Source organism: Saccopteryx leptura, chromosome 2, assembly GCF_036850995.1.
Source record: "Saccopteryx leptura isolate mSacLep1 chromosome 2, mSacLep1_pri_phased_curated, whole genome shotgun sequence".
Taxonomy (NCBI): domain Eukaryota; kingdom Metazoa; phylum Chordata; class Mammalia; order Chiroptera; family Emballonuridae; genus Saccopteryx; species Saccopteryx leptura.
Genome location: NC_089504.1, coordinates 8996685 through 9017163, shown reverse-complemented (window position 1 = coordinate 9017163; position 20479 = coordinate 8996685).

Sequence of the window (20479 nt, the reverse complement as noted above, 5' to 3'; positions counted from 1 at the left end):
CCCCTCTCCTCCCCTTCCCTCTCCTCCCCTTCCCTCTCCTCTCCTCTCCTCCCTCTCCTCTCCTCCCCTCTCCTCTCCTCCCCTTCCCTCTCCTCCCCTTCCCTCTCCTCTCCTCTCCTCTCCTCCCCTCTCCTCCCCTCCCCTTCCCTCTCCTCCCCTTCCCTCTCCTCCCCTTTCCTCTCCTCCCCTCCCCTCTCTTCCCCTCTCCTCTCCTCCCCTCTCCTCTCCTCTCCTCCCCTCCCTCTCCTCTCCACCCCTCTCCTCCCCTCCCCTCCCTTCCCTCTCCTCCCCTTCCCTCTCCTCTCCTCCCCTCTCTTCCCCTCCCCTCCCCTCTCTTCCCCTCTCCTCTCCTCCCCTCTCCTCTCCTCTCCTCTCCTCTCCTCCCCTCCCTCTCCTCCCCTCCCCTCTCCTCTCCTTCCCTCTCTTCTCCCTCCCCTCTCCTCTCCTCTCCTCCCTCTCCTCTCCTCTCCTCCCTCTCCTCCCCTCCCCTTTCCTCTCCTCCCCTTTCCTCTCCTCCCTCTCCTCTCCTCCCTCTCCTCTCCTCTCCCTCTCCTCTCCTCTCCCCTCCTCTCCTCTCTTTCTCAGTCCCCCTCCTTGGACATCTTAGTCCCCTCTCCTGCTCCTCCTGACCTGTCCCAGTGCATGCCTCCCTCTTCCACTTCTCCAGACCTGCATCTCTCAAAGCCCCACACATTCTCTGTAGGAATCAAAAGCTCCTTGTCCTTTTGTTTATTTCATGCAAAGTGAGGATTTTCCTAAAGAGAGTTCATTGGAAACCCACTGGCCACTACGGAAATAACAACTGCCCAGAAAGTGTCACATTCCTCGGAATTCTGGGTTCCCACTTGATATGGGGGTCAGGAAGGCCTTGGGGGGCGTGAGGTCAGCCTCAAGTGTGGAGGGGTGATTCTCCACAGCTTGCCTTCCACAAGGACGAGAGCTTTCGAACCAGACAGACTGCATTCCAATCCCACGTCCTCAGTCTTCACAAGCTGTGGGAACTTTTAGCAAATCGCCGAAACTCAGTTTCTTCCTCTGAAAAACAGGGATAAAAATCGGGAGCTAAATAATTTGTGCCCATTTTTGTAATTTACCGTAGCATGGTAAATGAAAACAGACAATATGATGACAAAAATCTTTTGCGAGTGACTTTGCTGCCTCTCCCACCAAGAAGTGGGGCCTATCTCCCCAGCCTTTGAGTCTGGGCTGGTCTTGTGACCTGCTGTCACCTGTGGAAGACAGTGGAGTGGCAGTGTACTGGCTCTGAGCCTGGCCCTCACTGTGGGACTCCTGCATTGCCACAGGAATGAGCCTGGGTTGGTCTTGTGACCTGCTGTCACCTGTGGAAGACAGTGGAGTGGCAGTGTACTGGCTCTGAGCCTGGCCCTCACTGTGGGACTCCTGCATTGCCACAGGAATGAGTCTGGGCTGGTCTTGTGACCTGCTGTCACCTGTGGAAGACAGTGGAGTGGCAGTGTACTGGCTCTGAGCCTGGCCCTCACTGTGGGACTCCTGCATTGCCACAGGAATGAGCCTGGGCTGGTCGGCTGAAGGGTGAGAGCCTCTGTGGGCAGGGACAAGCTGTCCCAGCTGAGCCATCCTGGGCCAGCCAGCCCCAGCCAATGTGACCACTGACTACAGAACCGCTTTGCTGAGCCCAGCCCAAACCTCTGACCATGGTTAGAATCATGGACTAAGTAACTGATTTTTTTTTTTTACCATATTAACACTTTTTTTAAATGATTTTAGAAAGAGAGAAGGTGGAGGAAGGAGCAGGAAGCATCAACTCATAGTAGTTGCTTCTCATATGTGCCTTAACCGGGCAAACCTGGGGTTTCTAACAGGTGATCTCAGCATTCCAGGTCATCACTTTATCCTCTGCACCACCACAGGTCACACCATCTTAACATTTTTTTTTTTTTGTATTTTTCTGAAGTGAGAAGCGAGGAGGCAGACAGACTCCTGCATGCGCCCAACCAGGATCCACCTGGCATGCCCACCAGGGGGCAATACTCTGCCCTTCTCAGGCATTGCTCCATTGCAACCAGAGCCATTCTAGCACCTGAGGTGGAAGCCATGGAGCCATCCTCAGTGCCCAGGCCTACTTTGCTCCAATGGAACCTTGGCTGCAGAAGGGAAGAGAGAAATAGAGAGGAAGGAAAGGGGGAAGGGTGGAGAAGCAGATGGGCTCTTCTCCTGTGTGCCCTGGCTGGGAATCGAACCTGGGACTTCCACACGCCAGGCCAACGCTCTATGACTGAGCTAATCAGCCAGGGCCTTAATACTTTTTAAGTGTGCAGTTCAGTAGTGATATGTATATTCACATTGTTGTGCATCAGACCTGCAGAATGTTTCTATCTCGCAAAGCTGGTACTCTATACCCACTAAACTACTCCCCGTCACCCCCTCCCCCAGCTCCTGGCAACCATCGTTCTACTTCCTGTTTCTACAGATTTAACTTCTCTAGGTGCCTCGTATAGCTGGAATCATACAGGATTTGTCTTTCTGCGTCTGGCAGAACATAGCTTGCTTAACATAGCTTGAGGCTTATCATGTTGTGATGTTGTTTTAAGCCACTAAATTTCAGGATAGTTTGTTCTCAGCAAAAAATCACTGATACACATGCCTTCTTCTTTATCCCCTCACACACACACACACACACACACACACACACACACGCACACACACTTCCTTGATAGATCTTTTTTTTTTTTTACTTTGTCCTCTATAAGTTTGAAGATCATACATTCTGTATCTGTTCTTTTATTGGTTACTCCTAAAATCTTTTTGCCTTTAAATTGCTAAAACCCTTTATGAAACATGTTTTTCATAAACTATCTAAAGTTAATCAGAATCTGTGTGATTCACTTTTTGGAAAAATTGAGATTTTTCTGACTTTTTCTTCTACACACACACACACATATACACACACATACATATACACACACACACACACACTTTCAGGTTTGAATTGTGGTTCCAGGTTGTTACTTAAAATAATATTTTACTATCACTAGCTGTTAAAAATTGCCACCACGTGTTAGCATTTTGCTACCTCGCCGTTGCTCCCTGAGCCCCTCCCGCCTCCTGGCTTCACTTTTCCTCTCCCTGGAGCCCATCTTTTGCCACCGTTAGCAGGGCCCCTGAGTGACACTTCTGCTTCCTTGCGTATCTGATACATCTTTATATTCTCCGAAAATGTAAATCATGGTGTAGACGTCTAGGTTCAAAGTTATTTCTAATCAGCACATTGAAGACATTTCTACACTTTTCCCCTCACATCCAGCCGAGCTGATGAGCCGTCTGATGCCCACCTGGGTCTTGTTTCTGTGTAGGTAATTTATCCCTTGGGAGCGTGTGTCACTTTTACGATTTCTGTAACTCCAGCAGACAGATGTCTGCACTTCTGAATCCAGTCTCCAGGTCCCTTGACTTTTCTTTCACATTTTCCTCCTCTTTTCCTCTTTGTGCAATGTTCTGGAAGTTGACTTCAGTTCATTCATTTATGCTTCAGCGAAATTTAAAAACAACTTTAACAATGATCTATTTTTTGTTTTACTTAGAAGCTAATCCAGGGGTCCCCAAACTTTTTACACAGGGGGCCAGTTCACTGTCCCTCAGACCGTTGGAGGGCCAGACTATAAAAAAAAAACTATGAACAAATCCCTATGCACACTGCACATATCTTATTTTAAAGTAAAAAAACAAAACAGGAAGAAATACAATATTTAAAATAAAGAACAAGTAAATTTAAATCAACAAACTGACCAGTATTTCAATGGGAACTATGCTCTTCTCACTGACCACCAATGAAAGAGGTGCCCCTTCCGGAAGTGCGGCAGGGGCCGGATAAATGGCCTCAGGGGGCCGCATGCGGCCCGTGGGCTGTAGTTTGGGGACCCCTGAGCTAATCGATGCCTTTTCATAAACACCATTTTGATTTCATCACTTACTGTTCCATGGATGGAATTCCCTCCTGTATCTCTGATGATCTTTAATTCAAAGTCCTTTTCTGTCTGCTTACTCATCTGTCCCCTTGGGTGATGTCCCTCCCCCACTGAGCTCACGTAGGGCTGGCATTCTCAGGTGCTGGGTGGCCCTGAGTCAACGCTTACCTTTTTTTTTTTTTTTTTTTTTTTAAATAATTATTTATTTATTTATTCATTTTAGAGAGGAGAGGGAGAGACAGAGAGAGAGAGAGAGAGAGAGACAGAGAGGAGAGACAGAGAGAGAGAGAAGGGGGGGGGAGGAGCTGGAAGCATCAACTTCCATATGTGCCTTGACCAGGCAAGCCCAAGGTTTCGAACCGGCGACCTCAGCATTTCCAGGTCGATACTTTATGCATTGCGCCACCACAGGTCAGGCTGACGCTTACCTTTTAAGGAGACCTCCAACCCATGCTGTGGCTGCACTGGCCCCTTCCTCCTGCCCTGGCTTTCGCCTGCTTCCTTCTAGAGCTCAGAGCATTATCTTCCTTGTTTGGGTGCCCTTTTGTTTTAATGAACTTAACTTTATAAATCTTTTTCTACCAGTTCCAGGGTTTGATGAAAGGTGATGAAATAGTAGTGTTTACTTAGTCTCTGCCAAAATAAATAAATAAATAAATACAGATTTCCTGGCCCACTGACAGAGAGAACCCCTCATGCGTCTCTGGGACCATCTCTTCAGCACCTCTATTAATCAGCACCCGGGGACCAGGCACTGCTTGGATAAGGTCATGCTGGATCCCAAGGGACGACTGTGGAGAGCAGGACACCTCAGGCCTTCCTCCTCCTCCTCTACCTCCTCCTCCTCCTCCTCCTCCTCCTCCTCCTCTTCCTTCTTCTCCTCTTCCAGCCCAGCAAATCTTCCTGTATTAGTTAAAATGGTGGGTTATCATGATTTTTTTAAACTACTAGGTTCAACAAAAGGGAGAATTTATTGGCAAAAGAACACTGCGAGCCACCACGCTGCAGAGGGGCGGCTGGGCCTTAGCGACTTGCACCAGGACACGGCGTGCAGGGGGCCTCTCTCTCCGTCCCATCATGTCTTCTCTCTGCACACTGGTGTCCCCCTCCTCTCCCTCCGCCAGCCAGGTCCCCCTGCCCCTCAGCCATGTGCCTACATGACAGAACACCTGCTCCAGGTGCTCAGGCATTGGGTGGCTTCAGCTCTGGCCATGCAGACCGCCTGAATCAGCTGTCTCTAGATCCCAGATCCTGAATCCCTAGCAGGGACTCAGCAGTTCAGCTTGGGAGGACGGCTGTATAGACAGAGAGGTGCACAGGCTCAGAACCCCCCACTTTGGTGCAAAGAGCGGAGTTAGCTGCCAGCCTCCACCTGTTAACTCTTTCGGGTCTGCCTTAGCTAGTGAGCCAAGGTCATGTTCTTCTGAGGGTGGCCCCAGCCAACGACGGTGGTAGAAGGGTCCAAGGCGGACGCCCCCAATAATGGCCTTTGTCCCAGAGCTCTCCCTCTGTCAGACCCGCCCCGCAACCCGCTGCTCCCCTGCCCACTCCCACCTCCTCCCCTCTCCTCTCACAGGCTTACACCCCACCAAGCCCTGTGCGTCCCTAACTCTGCCTCTGTCCTGCTTCCAGACAGCCCACCCTCAGCCATTGTCTGAGCCCGAGGGTCAGGAGGGCCTTGCACCAAAGAGCGGCTCTCACAGGGAGACCCCGGGAAGGGAGAGGGCCTAGCAGAGGGAGGACCCAGGACACGCCTCCTCCTGTAACCTCCAACTGTGGGGTTTTTAAAATTAGTTTATTTGAATCGTAGTAAAATGTGCGTAACAGAACGTTTACCATCTTCACCATTTTCAAGTGGATGGTTCAGTGGCAGTAAGTTCATTCACACTGCTGTGCCGCCGTCACCACCATCGTCCACAGAGGTCTTTTCATCCTGCAGAACTGAAACTCGGTGCCCACTGAACACTGTCCTTTCCCCCACCCCCAGTTCCCGGTACCGCCATTCCACTCTCTGTCTCTGTACATTCAAATTTGACTGCTCTCAGTCCCTCATTACTGTATTTGTCCAGTGGCGATTTTTTCACATAGCGTAATGTCCTCACATTTCGTCCACGCTGTGGCAGGTGTCAGAATTTCCTTCCCTTTCAAGGTTAACTAATATTCTCCTGTGTATGTATGCGTGTGCATATACATGTACCCATATATGCATACACACACCCTATTTTGTTTATCTATTTGCTCATCAACAGACATTGGACCACTTCCTGCTTTGGGCTCCTGTGAATAACGCTGCTATGACTGTATGGATGTGGAAGTGTCTCGTCAAATCCCTGCTTTCAGTTCATGTGGGCACAAACCCAGAAGAGCACTTGCTAGATGGTACTGTAAGTCTAGTTTTAGTTTTGGAGGACCCGCCAAGCTCTTTCCCACACAGCCGTCCCTTTCCCACTCCCACCGCCCACGTCCCTCCCCACCGCCGCCCACGTCCCTCCCCACCGCCGCCCACGTCCCTCCACCCCCGCCGCCCACGTCCCTCCCCCCCCACCACCTACGTCCCTCCCCACCGCCCACGTCCCCCGCCACCGCCCACGTCCCTCCCCACCGCCCACGTCCCTCCACCCCCACCGCCCACGTCCCTCCCCACCACCCACGTCCCTCCACCCCCACCACCTACGTCCCTCCCCACCGCCCACGTCCCTCCACCCCCACCACCTACGTCCCTCCCCACCGCCCACGTCCCTCCCCACCGCCGCCCACGTCCCTCCCCGCCGCCCACGTCCCTCCCCACCACCCATGTCCCTCCACCCCCACCACCCACGTCCCTCCCCACCGCCCACGTCCCTCCACCCCCACCACCTACGTCCCTCCCCACCGCCCACGTCCCTCCCCACCGCCGCCCACGTCCCTCCACCCCCACCACCTACGTCCCTCCCCACCGCCCACATCCCTCCCCACCGCCGCCCACGTCCCTCCCCACCGCCGCCCACGTCCCTCCACCCCCACCACCTACGTCCCTCCCCACCGCCGCCCACGTCCCTCCGCCCCCGCCGCCCACGTCCCTCCCCACCGCCCACGTCCCTCCACCCCCACCGCCTACGTCCCTCCCCGCCGCCCACGTCCCTCCGCCCCCGCCGCCCACGTCCCTCCCCACCGCCACCCACGTCCTTCCGCCCCCACCACCCACGTCCCTCCGCCCTCACAGCCCACGTCCCCCGCCACCGCCCACGTCCCTCCCCACCGCCGCCCACGTCCCTCCACCCTCACAGCCCACGTCCTCCGCCACCGCCCACGTCCCCCGCCACCACCGCCCACGTCCCTCCACCCCCACCGCCCACATCCCTCCCCACCGCCCACGTCCCCCGCCCCCGCCGCCCACGTCCCTCCACCCCCACCGCCCACATCCCTCCCCACCGCCCACGTCCCCCGCCCCCGCCGCCCACGTCCCTCCACCCCCACCGCCCACATCCCTCCCCACCGCCCACGTCCCCCGCCCCCGCCGCCCACGTCCCTCCTCACCACCGCCCAGTCCCTCTGCCCCCACCACCCACATCCCATCCCCCCCCCCGCCACCGCCCACGTCCCTCCACCCTCACAGCCCAGTCTTCCCCCCCACCGCCCACGTCCCCCGCCACCGCCCACGTCCCTCCACCCCCACCGCCCACGTCCCTCCACCCCCACCACCCACGATGCCTGATGCTTTGGCGCAGTGAAAGGACTTGAAGCCGCTGAGCTCTGCACTTAGGAATGGTTAGGTGCTACAGCTAATGTGGTGTGTATCTTACCAGTTTCTCCACGTCCCCACCAACACGTGTCATCTCCTGGTATTCTTGATAGTGGACAGCCTGGTAAGTACAAGGTGGCGGGCTGTACTCCTACTGGAGGGGTGCCCGGCCGTCCCCACTGACAGGGTGAGGCTGGTGTCCTGGAGGCAGTGGTGAGCTGGCCCCTGGGGACCCAGGCACTCACTCCCTTAGCATCAAGGAGTGTTCCCTGCTAATGGCTCACAATGGAACTTGTAGCCAAGACTCGCCCTTGGCTGGTGGGACCTGCCTTCTTCCCTCGGGACGGCCCATCTCCAGCGACTGCTCCGTGCAGAGGTCACTGCCTCCTTGCCCCAACCTGGAGCAGCTCTGAAGGCCATCCTAGGTGCTCAACTCCTGCGGAGGTGAGTGGAGCCCTCTGTTATAACTAGATCGGAGCTGAACTTCACCCTCCGCCCAGTTTCTGGGGCCCAGAGGGACCAGACGAAGGCCTGTATCAGTCTGGTTCCTAGCCAAGCTTTAACCCTACTGCACTAAAGCCTAGGGCAGGTCCAGTCGGACTGCCAGGGCCCCAGCCAGGGAGGGGTCAGCCACAGCATGTCTGGGCTTTGAGCTCTGTGTTGGGACTGCGTCTGCTCAACACTCCTCCCACCAGTGGACCCGGGACCCAGCCAGCCCAGTCCTGTCTGTGACAATAACAGTGACAACATACATACTGACTTTGTGAAGGGGTTACTGTGTGGGGCATCGAGCTAGTCACGTGGCAGGCATCAGGTCACTGGTCCACACCACAGCCCTGTGAGAGGGGCCTCAGTGTCTCCATTCCACAAACGAGGACACCAGGCACAGGGAGGTGAGTGGCTGCCCAGCCTGGCACCTGGCAGTCCTGCCCAGGAGGGGGGACCCTCCCACCACCGTTCCCGCCTCTGCCACCACATTTCCCTGAATCTTCCCAGCGCAGCCCCGCACAGTAGGTGCCTGGGTTCCTCTGCCTTTGCGGTGAAGGACCTGAGTCTCAGAGAGCTCTGCCCCCCCCCTCCACGCCGGCCACCCAGGGCGTCCTGGGCAGAGCAGATTGAGTTCTCTTCTCCTGTCCCCCGCCCCCAGACTCCTCTATGAGACCTTCCGCCAACCCGCACCTCATCAGGTATTTATGGTTTCGCCTGTAAAAGGACAAGCCATCCCGATAAGATAGAAACATTTTATGGGGCAACAAAAATATAGATAAAATTTTATAGTGCAAATCAGGAGGAGGAAAGTATTAAGTTCCACAAACACCTTTAAATTTTAAACAGCCCCATTGCAGGGTCCCTGGAGCCAAACTTAAATAATGGATCAGAAAGGGGATAAATCTCCTAGGTCCCCTGTGTGACAGAGGGAGAGACTGATCGACAAACAGACAGGAGGGGGCGCGGCGGCCGCCCGGCGCGGTGTGGGCCCTGGTGGGCCGCGGTGCAGGCACAGAGCCTTGTCTTTATTGTACTTATAAAATATACATGGCCCTTTATTGAATTGCCTGCTGTCGAAATCTGCAAGAATGTTATTGCCTTTTACTGTCCTGGAGAGAAGCAGAGCAGCAACATCTGTGTAATTTCATAAGATGCAGGAGCCATAAATCTGATTGTGCCGGATATAAGATCGATCGTAAAAAATCACGCATTGAACAGAGATCGGGATGCCGGGAAGCAGCAGGGGCTGCAGCAGTTTGAGGGGTGACACTCTGCACCCCCCATGTGCCGTCCCATGTGGGGCTCTGGCCAGCAGGTGCTTTGGAGAAGCAACACACTCTCTGTGGGGTCCGAGCCTCCCTGGGGACCCTATGTGGGGTCAGAGCCCTCCAAGGGCCATGGGAGACCTGTCCACAGGAGGGAAGCCAGAGCCGGAAGGGCTCTCGGGATCCATTGTCTTTGAAGAGGAACAGAAGGATGGAGACACGTTTGTACCCTCCGTCACCCCCGGTATTAGAGACACAATGGCACACCTAGGGACACAAAGGTACGACCAAGACACACACTCTCCAACCTCTGTCCCGACCCCGCTCACGCCACTAACCACAGTAACCCAGTGGCCTGATCCTTTTTTGCTATCCCTTGCTTTACACCTTCACGAAAAGCACAGTTATCTTGAGTATATCTGTAAATATTTGGGATGGAGGCAACAAAACCCCTCTTATTCCCTCCAAGCTTGGAACCGATGAGAAATAAGTCGGAGAGACAGCTCAAACATCAGCAGAATTCCTGATCAAGGTGGGCAGGAGGGCGTGGCAGGACATGTGACTTGGTGGGCCTCTTCCTGTGTCTTCTGACCTGAATTGCCCCTTCTGAAGTCTATACCACTCCAAACGGGGCAGGAAGCTACCTCCCTGCAGGCAAGACTGTGGGCTGCAGACAGCTCAGTTCCTGCCCCCAAACGCACCAATCAAGTCTCACATCCCAGGGGGCAGAATCAATGAGGGATGCGGACAGGAGCCAGGAGTGTTCCTCCCAGAAATGTGAGTCCACACATGAGAGTGTCTCCATCCCAGCCTCTCCCCTGAGATGCAGTCCTAAGAAACTCATCAGCAGGTGTGAAAAGATGGGAAAGGTTTGCACAGGGCTGCCGGGCTCTCTGAGTGCCTGCAAATGACCTTTTCCTGTCAGTCACAGCTGCCCTGCCCTATAGTTGTGTGAAAGGAGTGAGTTTTTGAAGAACAAGAAAATGATCCAGAGATAGGGGCTGCTTGCTTCCAAGAAGAGGATCTGCCAACAGTATTCTATCAGTTATCTGTTGCTGTGTAACAAATTGCCCCAAAACTTAGAGGCTTGAAGCAAGAACATTTGTGAATGCACAACTTCTTATAGGTCTGGAATCCTACAAGATATGGCTTAGCTGGGTCTTCTGGTGTGGGGTCGCTCATAGGCTGCGGTCATCACATGGCTCAACTGAGGAAGAACCCACCCCCAACCTCACCTGTGTGGTTGCTGGCAGAATTCAGTTCCTCAGGGGCTGATGGCCAGAGGGCACCCGCTGCGCTCTGTCATATGGGCCTCTCCAACAGGGCAGCTTGCTCCATCAAAGTGTACAAGCTGAGAAGACAACAGAGGGAGAATATTAGCAAGACAAAGGTCCAGGCTTTGTAACCTAATCACAGCAGTCACAGCTCATTCCTTTTGCCATATTCTATTCATTAGAAGCAAGTCTCACTCAAGGGGAGGCAATTATACAAGAGCATGAACACCAAAGATGGGGATCACTGGGAACCATGCCAGAAGATGCCTATCACACACACTCCTTCTAGAAGCTCCTCTTCCCCAGCCACAAGCAGGACCCAGAGGATCCCTGAGGTCTGTGGTTCAAAGCAGACTACAATGAGAAGGCAGGCATGGTCAGGCCAGACTGTGAGTGTAGGTAGAAGCTACTATGACCAGGGCCAGAAAGAGGTGACCCTGCATTCAAGAGTGAGATTCTTTACATCAAAGCCTCAAACCTAGCCTTGGGAGTGAATGCTATAACTAACCATCAGCCATGCAAATCCCATTTTCCCTTGCCTCCTTCCACTATAGACCAAAAAGCTGTTACTCGTTTCCCCAGTATCCCTTGTAACCAGGATAGCCATACAATGCATTTCAGGTCAATAAAATATAGTATTCTGGGTAGCTCTGGGTAAGAAGTAGCTAGCACCATCCACCACACCCTCCTCCTTGCCTTGGACACAGACTTGCTGCCTGGAGTGGCAGCCACCTTGTGACCACAAGATGACAACCATATACTTCAAAATAGCATGATACCAGCATTAAAACAAACAAACAACAACAAAAAACAGACATACAGATCAATGGAACAGGGTAGAGAGCCCAGAAATCAACCCACACCTATGTGGTCAATCACTATTTGACAAAGGAGGCAAGAACAGACAGTAGGGTAAAGAGAGTCTGTTCAATAAATGGTGCTCGGAAAACTGGACAGATACATGCAAAAATAAATAAATAAGTGAAAACTAGACTATTTCCTTGCACCATACACAAGAATAAACTCAAAATGGATTAAAGACTTAAACATTAGACTCGAAACCATAAAAACCCTAGAAGGAAACATGGGCTATAAAATCTCAGACATTTCTTGTAGCAGTGTTTTTTCGGATGTATCTCCTTGGGCAAGAGGAACAAAAGAAAGAATAAATGGGACTACATCAAACTAAAAAGTTTTCACACAGCAAAGGAAACCATCCACAAAATGAAAAGACAACCCACTGAGTGGGAGAACATATTCACCAGTGGTAAGGGGTTAATGTCCAAAATTTATAAAGAACTCAAACAGCTCAAAACCAAAAAGCAAACAATCCAATTAAAAATGGGCAAAGGACCTAAATAAACACTTCTCCAAAGAGGACATACAGATGGCCAATAGACATATGAAAAGATGCTCAATGTCACTAATCATAAGACAAATGCAAATTAAAACCACAATGAGAGATCACCCTAGACCTGACATAATGTCTATCATCAATAAATCCACAAATGACAGGTGTTCCCAAAAAGGAACCATTCATGGGAATGCAGATTGGTGCAAACACTGTGGAAAATAGTATGGAATTTCCTCAAAAAATTAAAGATGTAACTGCTTTACGACCCAGCAATTCCATCCGGGAATACATCTGAAGAAACCCAAACACTGGTTTGAAAGAATATGTTCACCCCTGTGTTCACTGCAGCACCATTTACAACAGCCAGGGTTTGGAAGCAGCCCAAGTACCCTCAGTAGATGAATAGATTAAAAAAAAAAAAAAAAGCTGTGGTATATTTACACAATGGAATACCACTCAGCTGTAAAGAAGAAGGAAATCTTTTTTTTAAAAGACTTCATTCATTTTAGAGAGGAGGAATAGAGAGAAGGGGGGAGGAGCAGGAAGCATCAACTCCCTTATGTTCCTTGACCAGGCAAGCCCAGGGCCTCGAACCTGCGACCTCAGCATTCCAGGTCGATGCTTTATCCACATCGCCACCACAGGTGAAGCTAAGAAGGAAATCTTATCTTTTGTGACAGCACAGATGGTATTATGCTAAGTGAAATAAGCCAGTCAGAGAAAGACAAATACCATGATGTTACTTATCTGTAGAATCTAATGAACAAAATAAACAAACAAAATAGAAACAGACTCCCAGACACAGAGAACAGATTGACATCTGTCCGAGGGGAGGGGGGCTCAGGTGATAGATGCAACAGGCGAAGGGGTTAAGGAAAGAAAAACCTCAGAGACACAGACAACAGTGTGGTGAGCACTGGAGGGAAAGGGGTGAGGGAGGTAGCCGAGGGTGGAGGGGGATAAATGGGGATGGAAAGGGGCTAGACTTGGAATGGGGGACACACAAAATACCGATGATGTATTATAAAATCATACGTCTGAAACCTATAGAATTTTACTGACCAATGTTGCCCCAATAAATTCAGTTTAAAAAAAGATAGATAATAACCACGGGGAGAGAAAAGCTCACCTGCTAAGCATATTGAATTAGAAAGACAGAGGAACTTGGAGCCTCCATTGATCACTGAGTCAGCCTCCACAAGCAGCCGCCTTGGTCAACCTTGTTTTATATGAGAAAATAAGCTCCTCTTTGAGCCAGTGTTTGCTGAGTCTTCTGCTACCTACACACAGCCAGACACATGCTCTGTCTAGATGAGAGTGGCAGCCAACAAAGACAAATGTGGCTTTGAATGTGTGTTCCCTTCTGTGAGGCACTGCAGTGCACTAGTGTACAGATGCAAAAAAAAAGAAAAAAAAGCAGAGAGATGAAACATTTTTTAAAGGATGCCATCCAATTTGGCAGGAGTGTCGGATAATGATCATTCTTATGTACTGTTGGTAGAAGTATAAACTGGTTTAGCCTTCTTGAGAGTAATTTAGCTTTATCTATTCTACTGTGAAATACATTAACTCCCCGACCTAGAAACCTCACATCCGTAAATCTATCCTACAGAAATAATCACATGCATGTGTAATGTGATAAGCCCAAGAATGTTCGTTGTAGCCTTGCTTATAAGAGCAAAACTTGAAAGCAATCTCTATTTCCATCATCAGGTGCACAGTGAAATAAATTATGGCTGAAGTCTGTGCCATCCAGCATAGCAGCCACTGGCCACATGTGTCTACTCAGCACTTGAAATGTGACCAGTCCAAACTGAGATGTGCCGTTAGTGTGAAATACACGCTAAATGTCGGACATTTAATATTTGAACACGATGTAATATCTCATTAATAATAATGTATTTTTTACATGTTAAAACGGTAATATTTTGGACCCATTAGGTTAAGTAAAATATATTATTAAAATTAATTCCACTTGTTTTGTTTTTCAGGGTGGCTACTAGAAAAAATTAAAATTCCATGTGATGCTCACATTATATTTCTATTGGACAGTGCTATTTTAAACACAGATGGAACATGACGGCCTCTAAAAGGAGAGAGGTATGAATGCTCATGTGGAGAAATGCTCACAACACATTAATTACTAAGTTAATAAAGAATCTGTACAACTAGAAAAACAGTCTGATCCCAAATTTGGAAAAGAAAACCAGCGAGCAGTGTGTGTGTGGACAGAATTCTTCAGGAATGTACCCACCCCCCAGCAGCAGTTAAGTTGGAGTGAGGTCAGGGTCTTGCTTTTTAATTTTTACACTCTTGTCTTGTTACTTCATTTTGTGGCATGCATTTCTTCCGCAATAGAGATGATTTCTAACAGAAAAGACAGGGGGTAAGAGCAACAAAGTAGCAGCTGCCACATTTGGACCATGGAACCTTGTGCATTCAGAACCAGGTTTCTGAAAAATGCAGAGGGGCCGATCGGGGGAAGAAAACTGCCGAAAAGCCAAGTGGGACCGGGGGCAATGCCCGGGGATGGTGTTTCGAAGGAGACATCCAGCCATGATCTAGATGCCACTCCAGCTGTCTGGCCAAACCTGCGCCACTGTCTCGTGCTCCTGCCCTCCTGGCGGAGGCGGCTGGATGCCACTACTGGCCCCTCCTTTTTTTTTTTTTTTTTTTTAGATTGTATTTATTCACTTGAGAGAGAGAGAGAGAAAAGAAAATGAGAGAGAGAAGGGAGAGAGAGAGAAGAAGGTGGAGAGGAGCAGGAAGCATCAACTCCCATATGTGCCTTGACCGGGCAAGCCCAGGGTTTCAAACTGGCGACCTAAGTGTGTTCCAGGTCAACGCTTTATTTACTGCGCCGCCACAGGTCAGGCCTACTGGCCCCTTTTGAGGGGCCACAAGATCGGGAGGTCCTGAGAGTGCTGTTTGGTAGAGCTGTAGGCAGCACACCCCCTTCGATGGTCTTAGTTAAGACATGTTTGTAAATGACAGGAGCCCCTCCCAGCCAGCGGAGGGGGAAATGGAGCTGTCGCTTTTGTGGGGTCTTTCCTATCGGGCCTTCTCCAGAGCTTCTTGATTAAGCAGGGGGCGTAAGCAGAACCGAACAGCCTGCGTCAGTGGACTTCCCAAGGCCATCCTGCCCTGCAGCTTGGCGCCTCCCTGCCCTTCCCATGTCTATCGAGCAGTTCTTAGCCATTGCCTGGGCCAAGTAACTGTTGCCAAGGAGTTCCGTAGTAAGCATGGCTTCTGGGGGCCTCCCCTGTTTAGACAGAGGGTGGAAAGGTCTCAGTAAGGCCATCACTGTGGGCTGGGCCACCCTGCAATATGTTTAGGCCTCACTGTGATCTTTGTTGTTGCACTCTCTGATTCACTCTTTTAATTTTCAAAGTGCCAAGCTCAAGAGCCTCACTCTTGTGCTAAGATGGAACCACTGGAGCAGAGGAAGACTGCGGGACCACCTGCCCCCAAGGCCTGGTCCAGGACTCGCTGTGAGGCATCGGCCACGTTCCTAGGTATGCAGGTGAGACCCGTCCCGACACCTGACAGGCCATGCTCCTAACTGCCAGCCGAAAGCAGGGCAGTGCCCCGTGGATGTCTGCCCACTGTTCGTACCTACCATGTCCAAAAGCTACCGCACGGCTTAGCTAGCCCTGCTCGTCCTCGTCTTCTTCTTCTTCTTTTTGTATTTTACTGTATGTAATATTTTACTTTATCAAGCTATACTTTGGGTACCCTTAAGTTCACCCATTTAGAGGTTCTGTGGTTTTTATTAGAGTCACAGAGTCGTGCAACTGTTACCACTGATTTTAGAATTTTTCCATCACCCCTAAAAGTGGCCACATCCCCAATTAGCTGCCACAGCACCCAACCACCAGCCACTAAGCTACTTTCTGTCTCTACAGATTTGCCTATTCTAGACATGTCCTCTAAATAGAACCATACTATGTGGTCTGTTGTAACGGGCTTCTCTCACTTAGCATGTTTTCAGGGTTCGCCCATGTTGTGGCATGTATCAATACTTCGTTCCTTTTTACTGCTGATTAATAGTCCATGTATGACTACACCATGTTTGGCTTATCTACTCCTCAGTTGATAGACATTATGGTTGAATCCACTTTTGGGATATTACAGATGTTGCTGCTATGAGCATTCATGAGCCAGTTTTTGTGTGAACGTATTTTTCATTTCTCTTGGGTGTGTACTATCTTCTGACCTTCCTGTGAAACTCACCTTTCTCCAAAGTCTCTAGCTTCCCAGGCCAGCCTTACCTTCAACATCCATAAAACAGCCAGGGGAGCAAGCCTGGGACCCACCTCCCCCTGGGGTGGCTCCCCGGGTTTCCTCGCTCTGGTGTGGCAGGGATTTCTGAGGGACACCTGTGTGCACTACTGGCCCAGCTCCTCACAAAACAGCCCCTGGCTTCAAGGGTTTCTGCCCATTGTCCCTTGCTGCCTGTCACCTCTTCTCCAGTATACTGTGGCTCTCCCCAAATATGGTCACAGATATCCCTAAATTCTTCCAAAGCACAGCTAACACCAGACTGTATCACTTAGAATTTTACTAACACCTGGGGTGGGGATCCAAAGGAGGAATGGAGATGAGGGAAACATTGAGACAGAAGTTCCGAGAGAATGGCGGGAGGGTCCCCTGCCCGAGGCAGCATGTAGCCAGACCCTCCCCCCGCCCCGCCCAGGAGGGTGGCTAAGCCACGTCTTCCCTCCTCCCACAGCGTGGTACAGGCACAGCAAGGCCTGGCCGACGTGTTCTCCATTCTCTCTCTCTCCCCTCTCCTTGACAATCTGACCCTGGGCCCTCCAGGCTAAGGGTGGAGGTGAGGAAGGCCGGGAAAGGACAGCAAGAAAGCTACGACCCGACCGCCTGCCCTGCCAGAGGCCATGATGCTCTCCAGGCCTGGCAGGAGTTCACAGATGACTTTCTTTCCTGGGTCTTCACATGAGTTCTTCAAAGACCTTTAATCACAGGATTTCTCCCCTCGGTCCTCTGGGCCCAGGCAAAGGCACCTATCTATTCTGCCAGCTCACCCCTTCCTCAGCTCTGAGGGACTGGTCTACCTGCCACTCTGGTCTACAGTGGCATATGCAGGCCTCCACAACCCTGTCGGTGAGGGATGACAACATCGCCTCTGGTCCACAGGACGCAGCTAGATATCCCCAGCCATGACAGACCTTGAGAGTGAAAGCCCCTCCCACAGAGGGCCTCCGGCGGCCAACCAGCTCGCTTTAGCGCTTTGGTTCCAGCAGCCAGTCGCCGATCCTAGCCCTGTAGATGCCTCACATGGAATTCAGACACAAGTCCACCCTGGACCATAATGGCAGGGCTCCACACCAAGCTCTCCAGCAATCTCTCTCTAATGAGGCCTCTCTTACTAGCTTTAGGTAAGAGACAGGTACCCCCAGCCTCTCCCTGCTATAGGGGGGGACCCACATCACCTTCACACCAACAGCTCTCTCCAAAAGTCACTCCACAGATTCTCTTTCAGCAGGCACTACCCTGCCCTTTCATATGTGCCCAGGGGTGAGAGCTTAGGAAGTTGTCTAATAAGTTTCTCGCTACCAGCACCAACCAGGTCTCACAGGGTATCTGGTCTCCTGAGTCCTGTTGGTATTTGACGTTTATGGCTCCGGGTGTGGCCAAAACGTCCATTTCAACAAATCATCTGGTAACACTGCTGTTGAAATAGCAACATGAAAACCAGAAAACAACTAACAATTCCAGCTAGATCAAATAAGTTACAGACAAGGGAAAGAATAACAACTTGTCAATGGACAGCCCCTTTACCACACTGAGTGTGAAGGAGAAACATGGAAGAGTTCTGAGGGAAAAGGACTGTGACACTAGAATTCCACAGCCACCAAATCACTTTCATATAAGAAAACCAAAAAAAAAATTTTTTCAGACCAGTGCCAACAATATATCCTTTCTGGAAAAGTGATTCAAAGAAGTATGTAGTTAAGATAAAGATTTTATAAAATGTGGTCTGCAAGAAACATGAGTAGGAAATCAAACCAGTTAAGCTTTTTCTTTCTTCATGACTCAAGTGTATTTTATTGGTTATCTTTGAGAGCTGTCAGGCTTATAGTTCATTCAAACCAATGGTTGACAGTATGAATTTTCATGCAAGCTTTCAAAAAGGGTTCTTGAAATATATGACACAAACCGTAAAAAATTTTAATTGATGTACCATTTGCCTTATATGTTAATTTAATAATGTTTCTGAAATGTGGATGGCAAGGAAAGGGACACTAAAACATTCTAAAGGCCCAATCTTGTTTGGAGATTATATATACTTAAAAAAGAAAAAAAAATTTTTTTGAGAGAAGCAAGGAAAGAGACAGGAATATCGAGCTGCTCCTGTATGTGCCCTGACCAGGGATCGAACCAGCAACCCTGCATGCCAGGAAGTGCTCCAACCAATCCAGAGCTTAGTTTTTTTGTTTGTTTTTATTTTTAGGGACAGAGCGATGAAGGGAAAGAGAGGGGAGGGGGAAAGGAAGCCTCCGTTTGCTGTTCCATTCAGTCATGCGTTCACTGGTTGCCTCCCATGTGTGCCCCGACCAGGGATCAAACCTGCAACCTCGTCGTTTTGGGATACTTTAAAATTGTCATTGCTAGTAACAATACAATTTTATATATTTATTAATTTTTTATTTAAAAAATACTGGTAGAAAAGCATACAGAATTGCCAAAAACAGAAGGAAAAAGAAAATCAAGCCAGTAAAAGTCAATTAAGAAAAAGAGAAAACTATAAAAGCAAAAGAAAGTGTAACATAAGATATCAAAAACAAGGTCAATTATTAACATCTATCTGTAAGTATTTAATGATTAAGTACTATGAAAAGACTAAGATTCCCAGATTGAGTGAAAATGAACAATCTAGCTCTATTCTTGGTTATCACCCACTGGGTGACAAGCCACCCCAAAGCTTGGTGGCTTAAACCATCACTGAGTTGTTATTTCTCAGAAACAGGTTGGCGGGTCACTCAGCTGCATGCTACTGGGACTGAGTGGGCGCCCAGTCCAGTAGACGTCCCTCACGTGCGTGGTGCCACGGCCACTGCCTCAAGAGGGCTGTACCATTGAACCTCTGCACCTATGAAGGCTGGCTTCCTCAAACACAAGCGGAAGTTACCTGGTCTCTTATTTGCAGGCTAGACTGGACCTGCCGTAACATCAGTTCCTCTGCTTCCTATTGGTCAAAGCAAAACCCAAGGCCATCTGGATTCAAGGAGAGGGGAAAAAGACTCCATCTCCTGGTGGGAGGAGCGTGCTGTACCTACAGGAAGGAAAGAATTTATGACCTCTTTGGCGACTGTCGACCTCCATTGTGCTTTGCAAGGGGTTCATCTCGAGTTCCATAATTATGAAAGATTTAAAGTAAAGTAGATAAATGGATTTCAGGAAAATTCAAGTTGAATAAAGAGAGGGTGGTAATGTTCATATTTGCAAAGGCATAATGCAAGGGGGAAAGTATTCAATGGAACTGCAGGATATCTTTTTAACTGGTGAAATGTATATTCATCAAGAAAAAGTTATACTCATTTACTGAACACTCATCAATAATCCTATTTAATTACTCAACAATGCTGGGAGATGAATGCAATTCTTCGCCCCATTTCACAGATGTGAAAGCTGAGGCTTAGAGAGATTAAGTAAATCATCCACAGCGGCATGTTTTCTACAGGGGAGAACCAAGATTTGAACTCAAGTAACCTAGTACCAGAGTTCCTGCTCTTAATCTCTGAGGAGTTTATTAATTATTAATCTGAATCAGATGTGTGGATAAATACACTGAAAAGAATACAGTATAGAGCTGAAAAACTGAAATACGAGGAGATTGTCAGAAAACCACAACCAGATTAGGAGATTTTAAGGCATCTGTCTCCAAATTTAACAGCTCAAATATTTTAAAAATCATATAGACTATGTAAATAATAAAATAAACAAGATTGTTTTAATATATCTAGATAGACTTTGAAACAGGGAATACTTTTTCCCCCGCAAATGCTCACAGGACATAAAGAGAAATTGATTAAGTAATGAGTCTCAAAGTAAACCTCAATAAATTCCAAACGGTAGAAACCACAATGTCTACAAATCAATAATAAAAGGACAAACGACCAAGTAGAAAAATGGGAAAGGATAGGAAGGGGCCATTTACAAATGAGGACATATAAATGGCTCAAAATATACAAAAAGATGTTCAAGCTCACTAGCAAACATGGAACTTGAAACCAAGTCAACAAGGTACTATTTCTTTTACACAGCAAGTTGGGAAATTTAAAAAATTGCATATTAGTTGTTGATAAGAGGATAGGGAAGGATTTTGTATAGGGCTGGTGGAATATAAATTGATGAGGCCATTTTAAAGAACAATTTGAAAGCATCAGTAGTTTAAAAGTATGTGA